At 37.1% G+C, this 11,478-nt stretch overlaps 1 long non-coding RNA gene across 1 annotated transcript; it reads left to right on the plus strand.

Annotated features, from left to right (window-relative positions):
* The first annotated feature begins 502 nt into the window (after positions 1 to 502).
* LOC142162874 (uncharacterized) lies at positions 503 to 11,269 on the plus strand. Its single transcript, XR_012694364.1, has 2 exons — positions 503 to 1,027; positions 9,558 to 11,269. It is a non-coding gene; the product is annotated as an uncharacterized LOC142162874 (long non-coding RNA).
* The last annotated feature ends 209 nt before the right edge of the window (positions 11,270 to 11,478 follow it).

Below are 11,478 nucleotides of genomic sequence, written 5' to 3' on the forward strand. Positions count from 1 at the left end.
AGTTCATTTTGTTTAAACAATACAATAGACCCCGATGTTATGTGAATACCTCACATGACATACCGCTGTGAGCGCCTAATTTTTGCCCTACATGAAAATAACTCCTAAAAATCAACCAAAAATAATTTTTAAGGGATTTTAGAAGTTTTCTTTATTTAGTTGCATTTCACGCATTTTTTAATATTTTAAAATCATAAGAAAAATCATAAAAATGGTCATTTTGACATATTTAGGTTTTAGCCTTTAAAATTAACATTTTACTTTAGTTTTAAGTTAATTAGTTATTTTAATGTTAAAAATAGAATTCTAATTTCTACAAAAAATAGATTGATTTAGGAGTTTAATTGATTAAAAAAAATAAAGAAAAGAAAAATAGGAAGAATATATTTTTTTGGTCTTGTTTTTTTTTTTAAATTGGGTCAATTCCTAAAGGCCCAAATTAATTTTAAACCCCAAACCAATTCCAATGTCACTACCCAAATTACCATTTACTTAAACTCTACCTCCTGCGTATAAAAACACAATTAGGAAACCTAAAAGGATATCCATCAGACCCCTACCCTTGAACAACGGCGCACCACCGAAAATCGGCTGGCTCTACGCACTCACTCTCATATTCTGGCTTTTTGTCTCTCTATCTCCCTCTCTATAGAAAATTTCTAGTTCTTTTATTTCTCCTCAAGAATTTTAAATAGTTACTACGACGGTTTACAATAACAAAATTGATAAAGTGGGTTGGCGGATCTCAAATGAAGCTTCAATTTGGTATCAATCATCAGCATTTAATACATTTCTCCATCTTCTTTTGACTACAGCTTTTCTGAGCCCAAAAGCTAAATAAAAGAAAATACATGTCACATTTTGATGCTTCTTGGTGACCGTTCTCAAATTTGCCGCCAGTAATATATACCACTCTGTTTGGGAGCCGTGGATGATGTTGCTTCATTGATTCTGCTGTTGCTGTTTGTGTTCCTCGATAAGGATTGTTGTTTCCTTTCAGTTTTTGCTTCTTTGTACGCAACAAAAGGTTAGAAATTCAACAATAAAGTTTCATTTTCACTGGTTGTTTATATGTGTATTATACTTGCCCTTAATACATTTCTTTCTTTAAAGCACTATGTATTTCCTTTATAAAGTTTTCAGCTGTGGATCACTTTATTTCATTTGCTTTAGTCCAGTGATATAACTAGTCGAATGTGTGTTTAAATTAAAATATTGGGTCACATGGTTTTTTTTGTTCAAGCGATAAAAGATAAGAATAAATTATTGGGCTAACGTTGAGTATGTGGGTGTTAAAGAGGACTGTAGGACTTTCAGATTAGCTAATTATTTTCTTCAAGGTGGACCCGTAAATTCTCAACATGTATTATTGATTTTGAAAAGTTATTTTGGCTTATGGGCTAATTTGATTTTAATCAAGGATGATGCCACTTCTCTGTCGAGCCCATTCAGGAACAAGGCCCACATGAAGGTAAAACACTTCACGGCCTCCAATAGACTATATTCATAATTTTGCCTCAATAAACTCAAAGTAGACTTAGAAAGAATAAATAATGAATAACATCCGTAGTTTGTTTTAATTGAGTATAAATTTTTTAAAATAAATTAAGGTGTGTCATACATAAATAAAATTCATAATCTATGGCCCTCACATTAATATTGACTTAGTGTAGAAAATACTTTAAACACTCGTAGTTGCTTTAGGCACGCTTTATAATAAACCATCATGACTATGCGTACGGTTCTCGTGGCATAGTCATGATACCTAATTCCCAAATTCGGGTGTGCATTTTATGTGACTTGATCATAACAACTTCGAACAATAATAAAATACACATGTCGTATATCCAAAAAAATGAGTGGTTAAAATAATTAAAAGCAGTTATAAAGCTAAAAATGCACAATAGGTTTAAAACATGCAGTAAATTAGATAATAGACCAATATTAATAGTTTAAGCGACCGTGCTAGAACTACGGAATACGAGAATGCCTTACACCTTCTCCCAGGTTAACAAAATTCCTTACTTAGAATTTCTGGTTTCGCAGATTTTTAAATAAACTCAAAATTCTCCTCAACTTGGGATGTAAAATAAACCGGTGACTTGAGACACCATAAATATTTCAAGTGGCGACTATAAAAAATTAAATAAAATAATCCCATTTCGATTTATGTCACTTTAATTGGAAAAACTCCCTTATATACCCTCTTGGGTGTAAAAGGAGGTGTGACAGCTCTGGCGACTCTAATGAGGATCAAAACCCAGAACTTTGGTTCAGGGTTCAAGAATTCGAGCTTAGAATAACTGCTATAGTTGGCTTGTTTTTATCTGATTTTTACATGATTGAGCCTAATGTGCTAAATGTCGTTTTTTACCGCTTTGATATTGTTTGAAGTGTATATAAATTGTTACGAAACCCTCCTCTCTCTGAGTCTTCTAAATCATCTGGGAAGTGTTCACTTCGTGTAACTTCCTTTCTGTTAGAGTCATATTCCAATTTTAGAACGAGGTTCGGACAAGTTGCAAAGCCGGTGAAGCTTCTGTATTCCCGGTACGCTGCCCCTCCTCGGCTCAAGCTGTCCGCTCGGGTAAGCCAGGTTTAGAACAATACACCCAGGTTTAAAACCTAGAATAACATAGCCTCATGTCGGATCCCTAGTAGGTACGTTTGTTTGTATCACATGCATCTGACTTTGGGGACTCAACACAGGGGTTGGGTCCGTCTAGGACAGGTGTACCCAAATTGAAAAGACCATCCTGATGCATTTTACGTGCTACTTGCGCATCTATTTGTTTCAGCTTGCATGTTGACCGGCTTCTATAATAGGGAAAGAAAATCAAAAAAAAAAAGATAGAAGAGAAAAAAGTGAGAGGTAGGTATTTAGAAAATTCTGAAACTCTGTCGAAATTCTGAAAAAAAAATTCATTTCAAAATGAGCCAAAATTTCAAGTGCCATGTTTCCCCAAAACTGACCGAACTACGCGGGTCTGATTCTCACCGGATGTGAGATACGTAGGCAAGCCTCATCGGTTACAGCCCTCAATTTTTTAAAAAAAATCCAAAAAAATATTTTCCTTTAATACCTTCTTTAGAAGCATTTCCTTAGAAAATTCAAAAAAAAAAATTGAAACTCAAAAACAAAAGTTTCCTTCTTTCCAAAGTCTTCCATATGTAAAAAGAAAAATCAATAAAAAATCAAAATCCAAAATATGGGTTTCCTTTATTTTGAAATATTTTTCCCAAAAATTCAAAAAAAAGGAAGAATAAAAAAATTCTTTTCATTGTTTAAAAGTCTTTCCTTCGTAAATGTCAAAAAAAATAATTTGAAAAATTGAAGTCCAAAAAATATACTCGCTTTCTTTAGAAGTACTCTTGTGAATAAATAAAACTCAAAAATTCAAAATATTTTCTTAAAAGTCCCTCTTTCGAAAATTAAGAGGCAACATCCAAAATTCAAAAATATTTTCTTTCTTCTTTAGAAAAAGAGAAAACAAATAAAAATTCAAAAAAAAATCCTTTTGCTTTTGGAATTCCGAAAGTTTGAATCAAAAGCGAATGAATTTTTAGAAGTCTTTCTTTCAAAAATTAAAAAAAATAAAAATAAAAAAACTCAAAAAAAGTATTTCCTTTCTTATTTTAAAGCATTTCTTTCGAAAATTCCAAAAACAAAAATCAAAAAATGTTTTTTCTTTTTCTTAAAGCTTTCATGGTTTGAATTTTATAAAAGTAAAAAAAAAAAAGAGTTAGTTTATTTTTTAAAATTTTCGATCTTCCCGAACTACGCAAGATCTGATTCGTGCGACGTCATGATACGTAGGCAATCCCCATCGGATTCGATCATAGCCATGAAATAAATTGAGTGAAAAAATAAACTGAAAAAAGAGAGAAATTGAGTGAAAAAAAAAAGAAGAAAAAAAAGAGAATGACAAAAAATAAAAGAGTAAAAAAAAATAGTGCCAAAAATAAAAAACGATAGAAATGAAATGAAAAAAAAATCAAGAGTGATTAAAAAGAGGCAGAAATAAAAGAAAAGAGGTACATACTGAAAGAGTTAGTTAAGGCCGAGATGAAACATTCAACCGTTCAAACACATGGTAGAAGCGTTTAACTGTTAGGTGCATTGCATCCCAACATGTGATTTCCTATATGTTTAAATATCTCAAAACTAACAAGGTTGTTGGGCGTGCAAACTAGCCAGGTTTTGGTGGTTGGTTTTGTTGGTAGTCTAGCCTCCCCTCCTTCACAAGATCCAAAGGCACAGATGGCCTCCGCAAGTAATCTACAAATCATCGGTCTTGAGGATAACCCGACATCAGCTATTCTGCAGCTAGAATCAGCAGCTGCTGAAGAGAATAGGATGTTGCATCTCCGCATATCGGAAATGTGGGTCGCCTGGTCCAATGGTGGGGAACCGCCAAGTGCAATTCCTGAGTTCCCTGAATTGATCCCCAGGTCAGTTGAGGTTACCAATGCTCCTGTGCCCAACCCACTCATTCTATGCGGGCACCCTCCAATGCTGTCTAATGTTCCTGGCATGCCTTCTGTGGTTTGCCCCCAGGCATCGGCTTCAAGGGAACCGCCTCCTATGTTCATCTTTCAAGGCCCACAGCTTCAACCATAAATAACATATGTGACCACATACTCTTTCACTCAACCTCCGATATGACTTCTTGGTGGAGCAAGAAAAGGTTGTTAAAAATCCTGAGCAAGAGGAAATGGTTCGGAAGATGAAAAGCCTGGAACAAAGTCTGAAACACATGCAAGGTCAGAGTGGACAAAAGAGCATCTCATACTCTAACCTCCGTATGTTTTCCCATGTCCACTTGCCAGCTGGCTTCAAGATTCCAAAATTTGAAAAGTACGATGGGCACGAAGACTCGGTCGCTCACCCTGAAACGATACTGTAACTAGTTGAGAGGCGCTGGTGGAAAAGAGGAGTTGTTAATGGCCTATTTTGGGGAAAGCCTCACCGGAGTCACTTCTGAGTGGTATACGGATCAAGAAATTACCCATTGGAACGTGTGGGACAATATGGCCCGAGATTTTGTCAGCCAGTTCCAGTATAATGTGGACATCGCTCCCGACAGAAACTCTTTTATCTAATTTGTAGAAGAAAATGGCGGAAAGCTTCCGCGAATATGCTGTCAAATGGTGTGAGCAAGCCGCCAGGGTAAATCCTCCGATGGACAAAATTAAAATGGTTACGGTCTTTCTACAGGCCCAAGAGGCGGACTACTTCTAGAACATGATGTCCGCTATGGGTAAGCCGTTTGCTGAGGCCATCAAAATTGGGGAAATGATTGAAACCGGTTTAAAAACGGGTCGAATCTTGAGTCATGCTGCTTTTAAGGCCAAATCACAGTCTACTCAGAATGGTTCGGAGGGTTTGATGAACAGAAATGGGAGTGAAGAGGGAGCCATAATGGTTTCAGGCTCGAGGGGGGCTCGCAGGTCATTCAGCCGATCATATGTGCCTCCTATCGTCCCACCACACTATTATCCCCTTCAAGATGCTGCTTATGCTGTGGCACCGCCTCCCTATGCGGTGATGAACGCGCAACCTTACCCGCGGCCACAATATTATCCACAAAACCGAGCTCCACCTCCCAGAAATGCCCATCCTTACCAATCTCCATATAATCCTCAACCAAATGATCCCTAATATAATCCTCGCCCAAGAGAGCCTTTCAAAAAGAATCAGTTCACCCATATTGGTGAATCTTATTCAAGCTTGTTCCAAAAGCTAATCAGGCTAGATCTAGTGCAGCCAGTGGCCCCGAAGTGACCGAACCCCGAGTCCCCCTCGCACCGAGCTGATGCTAGATGTGAATACCACTCTGGAGCAGTAGGACACAGTACAGAGGACTGTTGGACCCTCAAAAGGGCAGTTGAAGATTTGATTGAAGTTGAAAGAATTGTTTTTCGAGATCAAGAAGCTCCTAATGTGATGAACAATCTGTTGCCTGCCCACAACATCGAGCCAATAGTCGGAATGATTTATGAAGATGAGGAATTTAATCTAGCACTGAAGGCCATTGCAGCCATTGCCGAAATAGAAGAAAAGTCGAAAGACGGTTGCCGAGCCTGAAAGTTCCCCATCAGACGGGAGTCTCGGTAGCCAGTCTTGCTATCCTTTCTGTATCCGAATTATCCCAGGGTGTGATCTGAATGTTTTACTTCATTGTCTTACTTTCCGATGTAAACCCTTCTATCTTCAAAAATTGAAAAAAAAAACAAAAAAAAATCAAATAAAAGTAATATTTCATTGTCCAAGAATGTCTCTTTTCTTAATCTTGTCATTATTCTTATTCTCTTTTTAGTTCTATTAAATGCATATTTCAATAACATGACATGCTTGCGAACTTCATGCTCAGATCCTAAAATGTTGTCAGGCTTCGAAATAATGAATCAAGAATTAGATTGCAATGAAGATAAGTTTAAGGAAATAAAACAAAAAGTTGGAACAACTGAAGGAAAATTGTTTCCCGGATTGGAAGGGTCCATACATTTCAACAAGAGTACTGCCAAAAGAGTTCGTTGTATTTGGACACATCGAAGGAAATGTCCCTAAAATAACTGTCAATGCAAATGCAGTCAAAAGGTACTATGTTGGATCCACTATATAGTTCTAATATTCTCCGGTTGGGATGACGAAGACTTTCATTCTCGCTACCCAAATACTATCAACCCTTTGCAAACCCTTTGAGCCGGCTCACATTCTTTGATTACCCTTTTTGGAACCTGAAAGTGTTATTAAAAATGAAATAAAAAAAAAGAAAAAAATACAAAAAAAAAGAGGAAGAAAAGAAAAATAAATTGAAATGAAAAAAAAAATGAAAAAAAAGAGAGGAAAAAGGAAAGGAAAAAGAAAGAGAACAAAAAAAACAGAAAAACAAAAGAAAATCAAAAAACAAAGTTCCTTGAACTACGTTCGACTTGATTCTGAAAGGATACGTAGGCAGCCTCTCACTGAGGTTCAATCACACCAAAATAAAAATCCAAATTCCCTCAAAAGTGAAACTAGGGAAAAAAGTTATAATGGTTCGACGATGGTTCGCCTGAAAAATTCCAAAGTTTTAATTCAATCCAAACTCTTTTTACCCCAAATCCTGTTCAAATCCTTCAGATCAATCAGTGAGAATGTTCAAGGATCAAAAAATATAGCTACTTGGATCCGATGCAACAAAAATGAGAGAAATAAAATGAGAGAGTCTTATTGGTGAAAACCCACACAGGCACTGTAAGGCAATAGTAAGCAGAAAAAATAAAAATGAGTCTTGTTAGTGAAAACTCGCAAAGAGCACTATGAGGCGATGGTGAGAAGAGAAATGATAGAGGTCAGCTGGTGAAAACCCGCAAAGGGCGCCCCAGATCGAAAAGAGGTTCCTCACAGCCATTGACATTGACAGAGTCCTAGCAAGGTTTCTCAATTTTGAGGCAAAAGTTGTGATGAATTTCTGAGAGTCGGACGACTTACACAAATCAGGCATCCAGTCCAAAAGGCATGTCATATTCATTGAAATCCGCATGTACTTCAGATAAGTCTTTTTTTCCTTTTCCCGAAAGGGACACTTCTTGTTTTAAACTCATTCTCCATTCCATCGCTTGTTTTCTTTGAATCCCTTTCGGTCTAACTCTGTTCCGAAACTAAGACAAAGAAAGGATAGCAAGACTGATTTGCAGGGTTGTCATTTGATACAAGCTAACATGCAAAAAGAAACCCAGCCTCTGCAGGTGCATCGAGTCAAATTCAACTGGCCATGATAGCCGATGCTTTGAAATCAAAAACTCCTGAAAAGAAAGGAAATCAAAGTCAAATGCCCACAAAGGCATAATAAAGTTGAAAAGTGGTAAATCCCACATGGCTAACCGTCTAGGCAAAGATTTGGAAAGCCAAGGGATCCCAAATGCTCTGAAGCTAAAGTTGGAAGAATGAAGCCAGAAATGAAAGGCCTACGAAGGTGAAACAAAGTTGAAAAAGGTTAAATCCCCCATGACCAGCCGTTACGACAAAGTTTGAGGAGCCAAAAGTTCCCCAACGCTCCGAAGTTAAAAAAAATAAGAAAAAGAAAAGAAGTCAGAAGGGAAAGGCCTGCGAAGGCAAAATAAAATCGAAAAGGTTGAGTTCCACCGACCAACCGTCATGGCAAAGTCTGAAAAAGCCAGAGGATCTCCAGGGCCTGAAATGAAATTTGTCCTCAAGGAACGAGCAGTTGCAGTTGAGATTTTCATCGAAAGAATTGAGCCGAGATCAAGTGATCAAAATAATCAAGGCCACAAAATCAACCACCGTTTCAAACTGATAAATTGTTCTTTGATTTGAAAATAGGTGCAGTCCAAAATAACCTTGCAAGAGGCAAAAGCAATAAAAGCAAGGCACGCAGAAACCAAAATGGTTCTGCAACAAAAGTTGACCCAAAAAGGGAAGTATTTTTAAACCCTCCATTCTCTCTCCTAAATAAAATGAAGAGTGAAGTAAAAAAAAATGAAAAAAAAATTCAAAACCATGGTAGCATAGGGTCTCCAATCTCTAGCTACGTCTTTTTCAACATATGGTCCCATTACCTAATCGTTGCCAGCATAACCTGGTAGTCTTTTCCAGTATAGGGTCCCACTCTCTAGTTGATCCTCGGCATAACCCGTGGACCTCCCCGGCATAACTCGAGGACCTTTTTCTTTTTCGGCATAACCCGAGGACCTTTTTCTTTTCCGGCATAACCCATGGACCTCCCAGGCATAACCCGAGGACCTTTTCCTTTTTCCGGCATAACCTGTGAACTTTCCCGGCATAACCATGGACCTCCCCGGCATAACCCGAGGACCTTTTTCTTTTCCGGCATAACCCGATGACTTTCCCGACATAACCTGTGGACCTCCCCGGCAGAACCCGAGGACCTTTTTCTTTTTCCGGCATAACCCGATAACTTTCCCGGCATAACCCGTGGACCTCCCCGACATAACCCGAGGACCTTTTTCTTTTCCAGCATAACCCAATGACTTTCCTGGCATAACCCGTGGACCTCCCCGGCATAACCCGAGCAACTTTTTCTTTTCCGGCATAACCCGATGACTTTTCCGACATAATCCGTGGACCTTTTTCTTTTTCAGTATAACCCGATGACTTTCTCGGCATAACTCGTGGACCTCCCCGGCATAACCCGAGGACCTTTTTCTTTTCCGTCATAACCCGATGACTTTCCCGTCATAACCCGTGGACCTCCCCGGCATACCCCATGACCTTTTTCTTTTCCGGCATAACCCAATGACCTTCCCCGGCATAACCCGAAGACCTTTTTTCTTTTCCGGCATAACCCGGTCATTTCTCCAGCATAACCTGGTAATCTTCCCAACTTGGGGCCTCCGATCCCTATTTGATTGCACTCTAGATATAGGGTCTCCACTCCCTAATCTCTTTTTCTCAGGGATACACAATCCCAATTTTAATTGCTTTCAATAAAAAAATATTTTAGATTTTGTTACAATAACTCACGAAATTTTCCTACTGAAAACTGGGGCAGAAAAATTTCATTTGTTTGATTGCTTTGGTGCCTGAATAGGTTTTCACCGTGAGGCACAAGGTTTGAGATGACCAAAAGAAGAAGTCTCAACCCAAATAAAAGAAAAAGAAGAACAAGAAAAGAAGTGAACTCTAAGTGTAGAAGCGGGGGAAAGATACGGATTGCTCAAGATATGATTGTAGTCGCAAGCTTTGCATGTCCTACCTTGATCCAAAAAGATGAAGAAGAATAAACCAGCGGTTGCAGCTAACGAGCATCAAGATTCAGATCAGAGTCTGCAGGAAGAACCAGCCAAGACTCAAGATCATGCTTCAGAAGATTTATAGTTAGGAATCTTGTAATTAGTAGTTGATAGGCTTAGCTAGTTTAGCTTTTTATTTTTATTTTGGTGTAATAAGGAGCTCAGTAAGTAGAAACAGCAGCAACAACAGTGAAATCACAATTTTTCGATAGTCCCAGCTACCAAAACTTTCAGAACTACACTTACATGATTCCTTTATAGCCAAGGATATGTAGACAACCTCCGAAGCAAGGTTCGGTCAGGCTTTTACAAAAAAATAATTCCCATGGAGTTTCAAACGGGCAAAAATTGCTCGTAATTGCTCACTTTATCTTTGCCCGAAAACTCTTCATGTTTCCGAGCAAATAGGGGCAGTTGTGAGCACCTAATTTTTGCCCTACTTGAAAATAACTCCTAAAAATCAACCAAAAATGATTTTTAAAGGATTTTAGAAGCTTTCTTTATTTAGTTGCATTTCATGCATTTTTAATATTTTAAAATCATAAGAAAAATCATAAAAAATTATCACGTTTTAATTTCATGTCATCTTATGTTCAAATTGCATGTAGGAATTAATTTTATTAAGCAAAAAATCACAAAAAATGATTATTCTTACATATTTAGATTTTAACTTTTAAAAGTAGCATTTTTTTTTTAGTTTTAAGTTAATTAGTTGTTTTAATGTTAAAAATAATTAAAGAATTCTAATTTCTACAAAAAATAGATTGATTTAGCATTTTAATTGATTAAAAAAGGAAAAAACAAAGAAAAGGAAAATAGGAATAACATATTTTTTTTGGTCTTGTTTCTTTTAAAATTGGGCCAATTCCTAAAGGCCCAAATTAATTTTAAACCCAACCCAATTCCAATTCCACTACCCAAATTTCCCCTTTACTAAAACCCTACCTCCTACATAGAAAAACACAATTAGAAAACCTAAAAGGATATTCATCAGACCCCTACCCATGAACAACGGTGCACCACCCAAAATTCGTTGGCTCTACGCACTCACTCTTATATTCTACCTTTTTGTCTCTCTCTCCCTCTCCCTCTCTACAGAAAATTTCCAGTTCTTTTATTTCTCCTCAAGAAATCTAAATAGTTATTACGACGGTTTACAATAACAAAATTGATAAAGTGGGTTGGCGGATCTCAAATGAAGTTTCAATTTGGTATCAATCATCAGCATTTAATTCATTACTCCATCTTCTTTTGGCTACAGCTTTTCTGAGCCCAAACGCTAAATAAAAGAAATTACATGTCACATTTTGATGCTTCTTGGTGACCGTTCTCAAATTTGCCGCTAGTAATATATACCACTCTGTTTTGGAGCCGTGGATAATGTTGCTTCGTTGATTCTGTTGTTGCTGTTTGTGTTCCTCGATAAGGATTGTTGTTTCCTTTCAGTATTTGCTTCTTTGTACGCAACAAAAGGTTAGAAATTCAACAATAAAGTTTCATTTTCACTGGTTGTTTATATGTGTATTATACTTGCCCTTAATACGTTTCTTTCTTTAAAGCACTATGTATTTCCTTTATAAAGTTTTCAGTTGTGGATCACTTTATTTCATTTGCTTTAGTCCAGTGATATAACTAGTCGAATGTGTGTTTAAATTAAAATATTGGGTCACATGGTTTTTTTTGTTCAGGGATAAAAGATAAGAATAAATTATTGGGCTA

The sequence above is a fragment of the Nicotiana tabacum genome, chromosome 8, assembly GCF_000715075.1.
Source record: "Nicotiana tabacum cultivar K326 chromosome 8, ASM71507v2, whole genome shotgun sequence".
Classification (NCBI taxonomy): Eukaryota; Viridiplantae; Streptophyta; class Magnoliopsida; order Solanales; family Solanaceae; genus Nicotiana; species Nicotiana tabacum.